This window comes from Melopsittacus undulatus, chromosome 3, assembly GCF_012275295.1.
Source record: "Melopsittacus undulatus isolate bMelUnd1 chromosome 3, bMelUnd1.mat.Z, whole genome shotgun sequence".
Classification (NCBI taxonomy): Eukaryota; Metazoa; Chordata; class Aves; order Psittaciformes; family Psittaculidae; genus Melopsittacus; species Melopsittacus undulatus.
In genome coordinates, this window is record NC_047529.1 from 32,691,195 (window position 1) to 32,706,195 (window position 15,001).

The following is a 15,001-nucleotide window of genomic DNA, read 5'->3' on the forward strand; positions in this document are numbered from 1 at the left end:
AATCTAAGTGATCCAGTTCTGAAGTATCATTCAACACAGATTTATAGGCACTTATTTAATTCCTTACTATAGGAATCTACTATATATATCTACTATAGAGAGCAGAATTTGTGTGTGAATTCTGCATGCAGACTTTCAGTATGTTTTTGGTTTTGTATCACTTACGTGATATTCTTCCTAAACAGAAACTTTTTTCATGCTTTTGCTTTGAGATACGAATTTTCATAGTTATCACGTGTGTGCATGATATTTAGTCTCATTTTTCAATCACAAATACCAACATTTTCTAATCCATATCTTTAAACCTTTAGTATTTTTTGCAGCATATGCCAAAAGATTTTTAGTGAAAGTCTGCTTCAAATAGTTATTTTCTTGTGTTTGATATTTAAGTGCATAAAGAAGAAAACATTTATCAATATTTTTCTACAGCAACCTATCATATGTTTAACAGTATGCTGAATTTAACATTTCATTAGTATGTAACTCTTGGTGCCTGACAACATAATAATAGCACTTCATCTGCTGGCAGTAATTATAGAGTTGTGGGGAATTTTTTTTGCAACATGCTGAACAGCACTGCAGAGAATGACATCTTTACAGAACTTCCTGAATGTATAAGAGGGTATATTTAGATCAGATATTAAGAAAAGGAATTAACAGGAATTAACCTTTGTGAGACAGTGGCACAGGTTGCCCAGAGAAGTTGTGGCTGCCACATCCCTGGCAGTGTACAATGCCAGATTGGGCAAGGCTTTGAGCTAAGTGATCTAGTGGAAAGTATCTCTGCCTGGGAAAGAGAGGTTGGAAATAGATTATCTTTAGGGTTCCCTTCCTACCTAAACCATACTGTGATTCTATGATTATTTATATTTTCCTTTTCAGTAGATAAGAAAATATATGAGATTACTCCTATATGCATATATCCTGCTGGGTATTTTAGAATTTCACTAATTCAGCTAAATATAAATTATTATTTCAGTAGTCAAGCCCATAAATTTCAGATTATATAATTCAGCTCTACTGAAATCTGTGCTAATTCAGATTCATAGGTTTCCTTCATTTTGAATTCCATCAAACTTTTTATCTAAATTATCATATGCACTGACAAAGCTCTGATTCAATCCGAATTAGAATATGGGGCTGTTCAGCCTGGAGAAGAGAAGGCTGCATGGAGACCTCATAGCAGCCTTCCAGTATCTGAGGGTGATTATAAGGATGTGGAGGAGGGACTCTTCATTAGGGACTGTAGCAATAGGACAAGGGGTAATGGGTTAAAACTTAAACAGGGGAAGTTTAGATTGAATATAAGGAAGAAGTTCTTTACTGTAAGGGTGGTGAGGCACTGGAATGAGTTGCCCAGGGAAGCTGTGAATGCTCCATCCCTGGCAGTGTTCGAGGCCAGGTTGGACAGAGCCTTGGGTGACATAATTTAGTGTGAGGTGTCCCTGCCCATGGCAGGGTTGCTGGAACTAGATGATCTTAAGTTTCTTTTCAACCCTAACTAGTCTATGATTCTGTGACTCTACCTTTAAATTCAGTGACTCATTTACAAGAAAAAAATTCTATTACATAAATCCTGTCTGCTTGTTTAATTCATGTTTCTTTTCACCTATGCTTTGTAAACAAATTATCCCAATATATCCCATCACATAGGGATGATAGAATAAATATTTTGATAGCTTAGATTGCTTTAGCATTATCAAACAACAAATACAAAACCATTATGTGGATAGCTTTAACCATTTTATGAAAGACAAGCAAGGTATTATTTATTGGCATCTTATATATTCAACTGCCACTAACATGTATTTTCATATGGTTGATAGGTACATTTCAAATTATAATACTGATGATATAATTGAGATTGTAGCCCTATGAAGCAATTTCTTTATACAGCATTGTAATAATCATTTTTATGATTTCATAGTAATAAACATTTTTATGATTTCATAGTTCATAGCATTGCTTATTTCAGAGCTTCAATATTTCTATGAAAGACACTTTCAAATAAGGTATTTATCATGTACCTCAACATTTCCTTTATAACAATTTTTTTAATTAGAGCTACATTTGAAAAATGCAAAAAACTTCCTTCCTTTAAAGATATGTAAAAGTAAAATGCCAAAAGCTGAGGATCATCAAGTGTCATAACCATGATAATCTACACAAGCTGACACAGATAGGTTTGTTTTTTTTTTGTTATTGATTTTGAATTTCAACAAGTTGAAGAGTGCACAATTCCAGGATATTAGAAGAAAATTAACTTTGATTCAATATTGAAAATATATAGAGCCATAGATTTTCATTATATTACAATGCTTTAAGGTCAGATGATCATAAATCTGGCAATGAACTATCCATTCCATTATGGATTAATGGTAAAACCAGTTCACAAGGATTTAAAAAGAAATATTTTTAAAGAGGAAAAATTTTATAGAATAAACCTTTTCACATTACATGAATACTTGCTATGAAATTTAAAATCTTTATGATAGAGTACCAGCCTTGTAATAACTCTAGCAAGGCGATGATCTGACACCCTAAAAAAACTTGATCAAAAATGTAAAACTATTTAAAATAATATGGTGTAGTTTAAGCACATGCAAATTGGCTAACTAAAAAAAAAAAAATCAAAATCAAATATTTGGTGGCTATGCTTCTTGTGGGATAATGACAGTACATAGACTATCTTTAAGAAAATAAAAATCAATGCTCTGAAAAAAAAAATCTACATTAATTGCAATAAAGGTTTTAGGGACTACACTTGTAATAAGAGCAATGATGGACAGGCTCCAAGCATACAGAATTTAAGGTCATTTAAGGTCATCCTTGTAATAAAGAAAACAACTGAAACAAATAGAGAAAAGCACTCTATCTGTCTGCAGAATTTGGTCTTCCAAAAAAAGCTAAACATAAGTCATGAAGACTATGAGAAAAACCTACATTCCCGTAGAAAGCCACGGCCAAAATCACTAGTATAATCCTGCATCACTGGGAGACTGTTAAGAAGGGGCAGAAAGACTATAAATTATTTCTGCACCTGGCAGTGATCCCCACTTTAAATAATACAGATAGTTCTGATACGCTCATTTTGAAAATGCTGCAAGGAAATTGGAGAGGTAGCAGGCAAGAGCCACAGGAACACCAAATACCTTGAGAGATTTGTGTAGTAGTGAAACAGATGCCAAGAATTATATTTACATTTTTCAAAACACTTTTCAGAGATGGTTAAGCACAGTTTTAAAGCATCTTCCTTGGCAGAAGACAAGTAACTCTCACAGACATATACAGTGAAAATTCCAGTGACTTGAAGTGGAAAACAGATACATCCAGACAAGATTTTAAACTCCAGTTTAAAACACCACAACTAGACTTTTTAAGAAACACTATTCTAGCAGTAACATGGCTTTGAGACCTTAGAGTGCACAGCTATTTCTTTATCCTTATTTAAAGCATAATCTGTCATATTATTTCATGAACACAACTTTAATTTATTTCTAAACATAGTATTACTAAAATATTTAGAGCTTGTTTTGTCTTAGTAAGCAGTACAATATTTAGCTACATCCACATAAATTAGTTTCCCAGCCTGCATATATATCATCATTCTACAGAGCAAGAATGGAGGCACACAAAGACCCAGGGACAACTATTCTGTTCTAGTGATGTGAAATGTCTTAATATTTTTTTCTGAGTATTTGTATGAACTTTATCTGTCCAAAGTATCTTGTTGACCAGCTTCAGCCTTAGCTTTGAATGTTCAGCATTTTAACCCATTATAATTTTGGATTAGAAGAGATGCACCTAATACCTGATCAACAGTGTTAATTTGGCATAATTCCAACTTTCTAATATTTGACTTTGCAACTTCATTTTAAAGGAGTAATTTTTTTTCTTTTTTATATTTTTTTTTTATAAATTCACATGGCTCACTATAGGCTAGTTTCCATTTAGTCCTTCATTTGGACCTTTAAATTCATAAAATATATGCTAACTACTCAAAAAAATAAAGGGTAATTTAGAGAAGAAAATCTGTGGAGATTCAACATTAGATACCTACTGAATTAAATTTCAGGTTTTGTAGGAAAGCATGCTAAACAGTAATTATTCTCTTTTATCTGACTTCTGCACACTGTCCCCACTAACTTATCCTGTTGTCCTATTCTCTTATCAGGACCTTTATTTAGTTTTGTTCTTCTTGATCTTGCAACTCAAAATTCAGGAAGATATTTTTCACTTCTTCAACCAAAGAACAGACTGTTTGTCTTAGAGTTCCTGTCTCACAAGCCGTGCCTATGCTAAAATAAAGCAGGCTGGAGGATTTTCCCCAGCAAAGCAACACAGTAAAACTCCCAACCAACAGGACCAAATTTTCTTTCCTTGAAAATATTATGATTAATACTGCCTAAATGAAACACTACATGACACATGTCATCTCCTGATTTCGTCTGAGGCATTGTTTAAGAGAGCTGCAACTGACATTGGCCAAAACTGAGACACTGAGTATACCAACACCCATTATAGACAATTTGGCATAAGTCAACTTGCAGCTAGAGACTGCTCTCACATAGACAGCTGTGAGCCAATGTTGAACTTGTGCTACAGCTTGTGTTTTATTTTCTAGAAGAGATAAAGTCAATGTAGACCTGTGTATGATAGATCTTGCAGTCCATAAACAGAAAGGAAAAGGAGACTGATATACATTAACTACAAACACAGATGTAAATTAAAAATTTCTAATTATCCCTACACATACTGGTGGCATTGGCAGTCATGTACAATAAAAGCATACATGTAAAATAATATACATCTTAGTAGTAGATTTCATTTAAATTCAGATAGAAAAGCCTGTAACATTCTGACAGCTGCTCCATAGTGAGACAAAGTCATTTAAAAAATAAATCTCTTAATATACTCTAAAGGATGATGCTTCTATACCTGGCACTACAGATACAATTCTAATAGCATCACACTAATAAATAATTTTATAAACTCTGTAACAAATATCCTAATGCTGGTACAAACAAAGGTTAGACAAATTCAGGTTTCATGAAAGCAAGTCCAACTGACAACATTATCTGCCAAAGCAAAATTTTCTGGTTGCACGCTTGAGCAACTACTGATAACATAATTCCTGAATGTGGACTGTTTTATTAAAGGTAATGCTGTCTGACTGCCTCTTTTTTTTTTTTTTCCTTCAAGCTATCAGCTGTGCAAAGTTGGAAGGGCAAGAATAACTGACAATATGTTATCAAGCATTGCTTGCATTAGAACCTAACCCGCTATACAACTGTGGATTAAATACACAATCAACAAGTTTTGGCATGGTTAAGATGACCTCTGTGAGAACAGAACTGTGTGCACATACAGTATGTTTCAAGTGCAGTATGAAAGAGAAACCTGTTTTCAATTTATAGAGGTGACAGAATAAAGTTTCCACCAAATATTTGATTCCAGGCATGTACACTGAAATTAACCTGAAATTAAAGGGATCCATAGGGAACAGAAATCTGTAATAATGATAATGCCCAGTCACAGGCATGAAGCAAGGAGGCAAAAGCCATGACAGAAGCAGATGTCTGTGTTAGTGGAGAAGTAACTCCATTAGTAGTTCTCATAACAGATCATGTCAGTGTACTTGAAAGGTGAATGCCCTCCTTAAAGTGGAGATCCCAGACAGTTGTAATGGTGGTAGGTGACCAGTAAGCAAATAGATACATTTATGACTCAAGGGAGATGACTCCAAAATGGATACCTGAATATGTACAAGTTGTCACATCCAACAGGAACCCTTGCTTAGCCCAAGAAACACTAGAGAGGTTTGGTCTGCATTTGTACCAAAAATGTAAGGAAACACAGGAACTAAGTCCTAGATACAAAAATTAGGTAAGAAGAAAGGAAGCAAGAGACCTGGACTTCTACGGTAAGGTTCTCGAAAACTCTTCCAATAGTCCCTGTAGGGTTGATGAGATAGGGAAGATCTTCATGCATTCCTACAGAGAAGGCTTAAGGAAGATGGATTCAGATTTATCAGAAACTGAAGACATTTTTTAAACACACAGAACCTGGGCAGGTAGCACAGTCTGATCTGAACTGTAAAAAAACCAAAGCTGCTGGTACTTAAAATTCAGGAAAACCACACCTAAAGTTTTAAACTGTAGTATTGGAAACATTGACAGGTACAGAAGACAGTAAAATTATGGATGATGCTTCTATTATTGATATAAACAGAGATTTTCTGTATCTTGAAGTGAAGTACAGGTTGGGAAGGGAAAAATACAAACAGGAAATATAAACCAGAGTTCCAGGAACAAAACCAAAATTGTATTAAATCTGAAGTAAATAAAGGTATAAGCATTCTGAAGATGTGCAAAAATCTCTAATTATGGGATGTATATAAGAAAGGTAAGATAGGCTACATAAGCAGCAGAGTAAATGCCTTATGCTACAAAGGACTTAAGACTCAAAGCTAATACTGCAACTACCTCAACAAGTAAATCAACAGAATCCAGGCTAAAGACAAGCAAGAATCTTTACTAATGACCACTCAACTAGGATGATAACAATGAGATATGCAAAAAAGCAACAGGAATGAGAAATGCAATGGTAGTAAGATTTAACTTCAGATCAGACAGAGACACACAAAAGCATATAATGCAGTCAACAAACACCATGTCTCTCTACTAGTCACTGCTTCATGGAGCCCACAAGATGAGACTAAGTACTTGCCCTGGTCCTGAGTACAGCATGTAGGATCTAGTTAATTTTTTTATAGATTAAATGCTATGTACTTTACATTCAACAGTCACTTGTAAACCCAAGAAAGGAACTATGAAAAAGTGAGGAAGCTTGTTGGAAGGAAAAATGAATAGAGCAGCTAAGAAAATCAAAACATTATAGGCTGTGTGAAAAAGTAGTTAAGGATTCCACACAGGAAACACAGAGCCAATGAATGCCACTTATTAAAAGGACTTAGTAGAGAGGAAAAGGAAAACTGCATGGCTAAAGAGGAGATTAAGAGAGTTTATTACATGTAGAGTGATGGACATTTTATTCATACAAAAACAAAAACAAATATAAGCAAATAAAATTGAAAAACAAAATAAGGCAGCAACAGAAAAGAGAGTTCCAAAAACTGTTAAAAAGAATAAAAGTTTATAATACACCTTCAAATCTACCAAGAGCAGGAGGTCTGCCAAAAAAACTACAGGGTTGATTCATGATCAAGACATAAAAGGCATACTCAGCTAATAAGGTTACAGGAAGGAAGATAAACGAACACTTTTCATTAGTGTGAAAAAAATAGAGATGTTCTTCCAACATGCTTTGTAGCACAAAGGATGTATGGGTCTATACGAATCTGAAACAACTTTAGAAGCCAATTCAGTAAATAACAGTGGCAAATAACCAGGGTCACATAGCATTCACCCTAGTACTAAAGGAATACATGGATGAAACAAAGTAGACACACTGGAGTGATACTTCTCAATAAACCCTTGATACGTGAAGACTACAACACTGAAACTAAAATCCCACTTTTTTAATAAAAGGTTCCAATTAAGGCTTAGGAAACTTAAGGCTTGCACTAAGTATGTCAGAACTGGGGGAGGAAAGGGGAGGAAATAAAATCTGCAGACAGTGAGAGAAACTATAACAAAGAGTTCCATTAGACCAAAAAACCCCCAGATGATTCTTTGTTCAATGTATAGCAGATTCTGGAGTCTGATAAGAAATAAAAAATCTGGATGTTGAAAGTCTACATGTGTTCAAAGAGATATTGGAGAGCTGTAGCAAAAAGATATTTGTTAAGAGCCAATATAATACTGCATTTTGCACAGGAAGGCACTGAAAAACTTGGGACAGGGAACATGTTAAAAGAAGCATCACATATTCTTGCCCTGCTTGGCCCTTCTAGGGAAATATTAGCAGCTGCTGTTGGAAGAAGTGGGCTCAGTAGATTCCAGATCTGACTCAGTTCTGAACTTATGCAATTACAAAATTTCAGGACTACAAAATTTGGACAGAAACCCACACTGGTTTTGCAAGCAACTACAGAAGAAAATTCTACTCCATCAATTCTTGCCAAAACTGTACTGCAATACTTGTGGAAAAACCCTGCTCATATGCAGCTGAAAACCCAGTGTTTGTGTCTCAGTCAAACACACAGACAACTCCACTTTTTAGTTGCCCGCAGGCTAGACATAGTTTTTCTTTCAAACTAATTTATTTATGGTTTGAGGCTAAAATGAGGCAGACATCTGTAACTGTCTTAAAAACCAAAAACAAATTAACAAACAATACAGAGCTAAAGTTGACTGTATGATGGCTATATTATAGGCAAAGGAAAACTAGAAAGTGTACTGATTATCAATCTGAACAGGAAATTTTAAATACTTTTTTTTTCCTTTTTAACTAACGTTTTGTTTTGCTAATGACATCTTTTAATAATATCTACAGTTTATTAAAACTCTTTATTCTGAAGGCTATGTGTATACTGTAATCATTCCAGTTGTGCTGCAAAGTGGAAGTAATTATGTATCCCCCATACCATAGCACATAGTAGACCTGTTTTGTTTATTCTTTCTAGGAGATTAGAGGAAGAATAAGTGCCCTGCATAAAACTTCAGAATACATCTGAATGGAAAGAATATAATTATTAAAACTGTAATTGGCCAGGATACAAACATGAAATATTCCTATCTTTCTAAGACCTTTTATTGTTTCTAGTTATGAAGGATTATTTTTTTCTCAAAGCAATACTGGCTCTGTAATAGCTACTGCTTTAAAATTTGGAGTAACAATTTGGCCATAATATTACCTAGCAATGGAAAGAGAAGCTATACTTACCCGCTGCTTGACAGGCAGCTTGATCTGCTTGCATGTCAAGCAGTTCTTTGAGCAAGCAGGCTCACCATCACATCTGAACCTAATCTACAGTGGAAGAATATTTATTTTGGAAATGTATTTTCAGTCTGAACAAGAAACTGCAAAGCTCAGAAGGACATTTTTGTAATGCTCTAAATATTAAAGGAAATTCATATTGTCCAATTGCACATCTGAATAAAACTTCTGTTTTGTGATGATGCATGAAAACAATAGAGCATATAGCTGTTGACTGAAAAAATTTCCATATGCTCAAAGACAAGCATTCAAAAAACCAGCCTACTCTCTGTGAAAGACTAAGATTTATAGACACTGAGCTGCCAGCCATGTACAAACTCAAGTTTTAGAGATGAAATTCACATATTTGCAACAGTGGAAGCATAAAATGTAAAATTTGGGTTTGAAGCAATATTTAGGCATGATCAATCTGCCTTCCTCACAGTCACTGTCACCCCTGTGGAGAAACGTTTACTTTGTAGGAGGACCAGAGCATGACCAGTGGGTCTGCAATCTCATCAAAGCACACAGACTATTCTTAAGTAAAGTAAGTGGATAAACAGGAGATAAGAAACAGCACAAAGAAATCATTTATTGCTGCAACATTCAGAGCACTTTTTATATCTATATAAATATATATAGATGTCCACACATTTTATTCTACACTACTGTAGTTGCATCTGTCATTTATTGGAAAGCAGCCTCAAAAGGCTTCCTTGTTTGTTCAACATAAAATGTCAAATTTAGAACAGGTCCTACATGGCAGGTTGACAACAGAAAATAAAAGCCAGTCTCAGGCAATGATGGCAATAAAAGCAGAACCTGCCACCCAGGCCCTTGGGAAACATGCAGGGGAAAGGAAAAAGCAAACCAAGAAAATATAATATGAAGAGTTAAAAGAGAAGCCTGCGACCTGTCTTGCATGGACCCAAGGGAAGAAACAGTCTGACACCAGAAGGGGTAAGAAAATAATGATAGGTACTTAACATACCAGCCGTATCTAATCTTCATTTTCTGCAGCAACTCTTGAAGCTACCACAAGGAAGTTACAAGATCGGAAGAATCAGATCTTGTAAGAATGTGAAACCCAGTAAAATATATCACAAAATGCAGACATCCTGCTCTTTGTTACATATCCAAAAACAACAAGAGGATGTGGTGCACAAGCATACATGAAATCCTTCAGGGAGTTTTCTCCTCAAAATGAGTTCTCATGATGAGGATTTTCTTGGCTCTCATCCTCCATCTCTCCAGCCCTAGATCTTCCCGAGCAAATTGTTTTACATTTGTTTAACATTCTGACACATACAGAGGTTTCCGTTTCTACTCACATAACCCTCGGTTCTCATTGATCAGCAGCAAATTTTCACCTACCTTGTGGCTGCAGCACATCTACTGTCCGACTCTATAGAAATACAGAATTCAAACTAAAGTAGGGTTGTTCTTGATCAAACTGTTTCCAGATGGAATTTAGAAGAAACACCATACTGAGGGAAGAGTACATGCAGCACTCTAACAAGAGATGCCACTGGATTATGATTAATCACCAAGTCTAATGATACAGGCAACTACACAGTAAAGCTCATTATAAATAGCCTTATTCTGATATGCAAAGATATCATAGGACTTAATTACACAGCATCCCAGATGAACCGTAGTGCCACCACCTAGGACAGGGACACAGATACTCCTTCTTCAAGTATATGGCAGACCAGGGTCAAAGAATACTTAATTAGAAGCCAGAAAGCACTGAGTTTTGATTGCTTTCTTACTCACTAGTGTTACCACTTATACATCCCCAGCCTTTATTAAAATTTTTGAGTATACAAAAATCTTCAGAAATCAGTGGAGCATTAGAAAAATGTAAACTTCACAGTTTGCCACTTTGATCAGACTAAATGTGCCATGTCTGTGCATTTCCACAAGTCCTTAATACTGCCCCTGCAGGAACTGTAGCCCACTTGATGTTTCCAAAAAGAGAGAAAATGTTATTAGCTTTTTTAAAAATAATTTTATACTAAAATACCATACCAGTAATGGTAGAACAGGCACTGGGCAAACATTTGTATTAGTAGTTATCTAGACAGAATTTTCCTTCAGTTATAAAAAAATGTTTAGACTTTAATGCAGATCCCTTCCCTAGGGGTTTGCTAAAATAACATTTTTCTCTGTCCTTATAAGTATCTGAGTTATAAAAAAAAAAGCCACAGCAGTCTTATCAGGGATTTAAACAGTACTTTCAGGCACTGTTTCTGTATTTTGAATCAACACAACAGCTAATCTTGCTATTTTTCTTCCCTATTCACCCACCTTGTTTCATTTATAAAGTCCAGCTAAGACACAGCTTGTGAAGCTGGACAGTTGCGTACCCAGGATGCAAAGGTGTTTGTATTCTAATTCTATTAGACGCACATAAGCCTCTGAGGAATTTTCTTCCAATCAAGATGCCAGGAGCTTGCATTAGAAAACTGTTTGCCCGACCACTGACCAAGTCAGAGACAATTCAGCTCTGTGAGGACTGATTTTGACAAAAAGCCAGGTGCATTACTTTTATTTTTCTTTGCAAGTCGAATTAGCAGGGGTGAAAAAAAGATACAGAAATATAATACAAAGTAAAAGAAAAAAAAATTCTTATGAAGAGAGGCATAAAACTGTGAGCTGACAAGGGGAGAAGGATGATATTAATATACACAGAAGAAAACCAAGGAATACTAAGGTGAGGCACTGTGTGTAAGAAATTAATTTTAGCTTGCAGAATTGCAAAAAGCTAAAGGAAAACCATACCATAATGAAGCATAAACTATAAAAATTAATTCCTCCCTGTTTTTCCTTTAACTGAAAATGGATCTCTCTCTGTCTGTCAGACAATTAATTCCTTTCTGAGAGTAATGATAAATATGGGGGGGAAAATACCATATTTTAAAAAAAGTCTATTTTCTGTACATTTCTGTCAAACCTTTGTTCCTGGCTTCTGTGCGTATGCACTAATTCTGACGCATCCATTAATTCTCCTTTTTCTTACAAATCAGAATACCCAAAACATAATACTAAGTCATGAAGACTTGCTTAGAATGCTTAGATTTGTCAAGACTGAAGCTCTGAAATACCGTATGATGGAAATATCACATATTTAATCACCTAAATATAAATATACAAATATTCTATATAGTCATATAAAAAAATTACTTTTATAAATGTAATGGTATATAATAAAACACTGGAAAATATTATTTCCCACTTCTTTAAATATTTTTACAGATATTTAAAAGCCATCTTGTCTACTGTGAAATATTTGAAGTCTAAGGAGAAGTTCCATTTACATTATTTTTTATACATATCTTAAATTTTACAAATCATGCTCTTTTCTCTCATTTCTGTACATCCATGTTCAAGACAGCAAAAAACAGTGAAACAGGATGAATTTCCATTAAATTACAGTGAAGTGTTCTGAAAAGTAGCAACTAAGTGAATGGCAGATAGCAAAATATGAGACAAAACAGATCTAGATGATGGTACTGAAAGGTATTTTATAGAGAGTGCCTTATAAGCTTGGGAATAATCTCTACTACTCAATGTCCAGCCCACAACAGTAGCAGTAGCGATCACTGATGACTTTGCCAGTCCTCACTGCAGCATTCAGAACTGGATGGGACAGGAAGGGCTAATTACGCATGGCTGCAAATCCTGTCCTCAGCATTCCTCAGGATGAATGAACCTGTCAGCGAAAGGAAGGCTGGAAACAAATGCATGCCATGAATTCTATCTCACAAAACTGGTGGGACGACAAAATATTACTACAAATAGATACAGAATTTTCTTTTTCAATATTTCCATTTACATATCCCACTTAAGAAGAAAAGTTACTCTAAAACAAAAACTTTTTTCCCCTCCTATGAGTTTGAGGTGACTACAGAGAGAAGGCAAATGAGTTATTTCTATTTTTGTTGCAAATGAGCAAGCTTGACGTATGGTCGTGTGTATCAAAGATTCACTACGAATACCAGAGAAAGAAAAAGTAGAGAACGAAAGAATAAATCTGTAAGACAATGTGACAGTTTACGACTGCTATAGAATTGACTTTCAGTTTATAATTTTTTATTAATATTTTGAATCATATAGCATAGGGATTAAAATTATTTTCTTGAACCAATTGAAAAGTAAAACATTTATCTTTCTGGAACTTATCTTGTGTAGCTGTAAATGTAAAACTTTAGAATTATCAAAAAGAGTGCTAGAGAATTACCAGCTATTTCAACCTGCTTTCAAATTCTGGTTTTGAGCTCTAGATACTAGGAACTTACATACTGTAAAAAAGGCAGTTTTCATGTTACACTTAACTGGCCTTTATATAAAATGTCAGTATTTCAAAAGTTTTTATTTGGTTCTAAATATAATAGGAAAAATAAAATATTGACATGAAGTCATAGTTGAGCCAATTTTTGTCATTAGAGTTGGTGAACAAAAGCCCACAGGGACTGAAGATAACACTTTCAGAAAGGAACACCTGGGGAAATCTTGCAAGGGACACAGAAAAATAGATCTGTGCCTTAAAATTTAGTTTTCAGAGTCTTTAATGAGAAAACTTAAGGAAAATAATGAGATAATGTTAACAATGTTTTCCAGGAAAGGCCAAATCTTTCAAATGTAGCTCCTCAGCTATTACCAGAACTTGTCTTCCTGTCCTGTCTTCCATCAGGAAATTATATTTAGGGTACCCTAAAATGTAGGAGTAAAATGTATCAAAATCAAAATTAACCCAAAAAGTGATATTAAGAGTGGCAGGTTGCTGCTTGGGGTGGTGTTTCTTGTAATGCCTTCATTTTAGTGGGTGATTGGGGTTTTGGGTGTGTGTTTATTTGGTTTTTTGTCTCTCTCCCCACACAAACACACTTTTTTTTCCCTAAGTGGTCAAAGAGTTATGATTGATAGATATACAGATTTGATACAACATTTTCTGAAATGCAGTCAGCCCATAGTGATTCAATCCAGAAGTAATCTGGGACTAGGTAAAGTAGAATTTTGATTTTTTTTTCTATGAAAGCTTATACATGAAGCATTTAATTTAAATACCACTGAGTCTCAAGCAAACATGTATACTTATATGCACAGACACCATATATTGCAGCCACATTATATTTTACTGTGGCTCTTGCAACCACAATTACCACACAACTTATTAGAAATACCAGCAGTGCCTGTAGTTAAAATCTGCTGTTTATCATGCTTCCCACTGAAGTAGGAAGTATATGCAAGTTGCTGGTTTTTGACTGAGGCTTATATTTATTTCAGTAAACCAACCAGAAATGAATACACATTTCACTTCATTGAGTGGCCTCCCACTATTTGCCAAGTGATGCAAGCTTTTTCACCATTTTAAGAGCAAATAATGTTCCAGAGTTCCATGGACAAGTTTTGCAACCAGTACATAATGTTTCTAACTACTAAAAGCTATTTCAAACTAGGTTTTGTGTGATATTAAACAACTTAGATAAATATTTACTATGGCAGGAATAAAACATGGGTTTGTGCTACATAAGCAGATCTGTCTCTCATTGATATACTCACATATGTATATACGTGATACCTATATATGGATACCACTACATTTTTTTTTTTGCTCCTAATTCTTAGCAGAGATCACAAACTCACTTGGTGTCCCCTAGTGCCATATTCTATGTTTACATGGCATGTGCAATACAGCAAGCAGTCAGAAAGGCTCCCCTGCTTTGCCCTCTCTGTGGAGGCTGCCATTAGTTGTCACTCTAGCACATACCAGCACAGTTCATGAAATATATTTTACTCTGTAAAATTTGGGATAACTACGCTTAGTTTTAGGAGGAATAATGTTTATATGAGGAACTAAAATACACTACTTAGGGATGTCCATAACCTAGACACCACTGCTCTACTGCTTATGGAAAATGCCACTGGTTTATCTAGTGACATTAATAAATGTTGATACAGAAGATTCCTCTATAGCTTAGGGGTAGCACATGTTTTGAAAAAGCAGCACAACTGATTTTTTTGGGGGAAAAAGCATGACATACATGATGGCACTGATTAAGCCCCATCTGTGCCTGAAAAAGAATTAAATAAGTGCCTCTCAAGTGTTCTCAGTCAG

The 15,001-nt window shown here is 35.0% G+C and overlaps 1 protein-coding gene across 1 annotated transcript in view; it reads right to left on the minus strand.

Annotated features, from left to right (window-relative positions):
- SNTG2 (syntrophin gamma 2) overlaps positions 1–15,001 on the minus strand; it is a 260,496-nt gene that overhangs the window by 132,286 nt on the left and 113,209 nt on the right. The window lies entirely within an intron of this gene.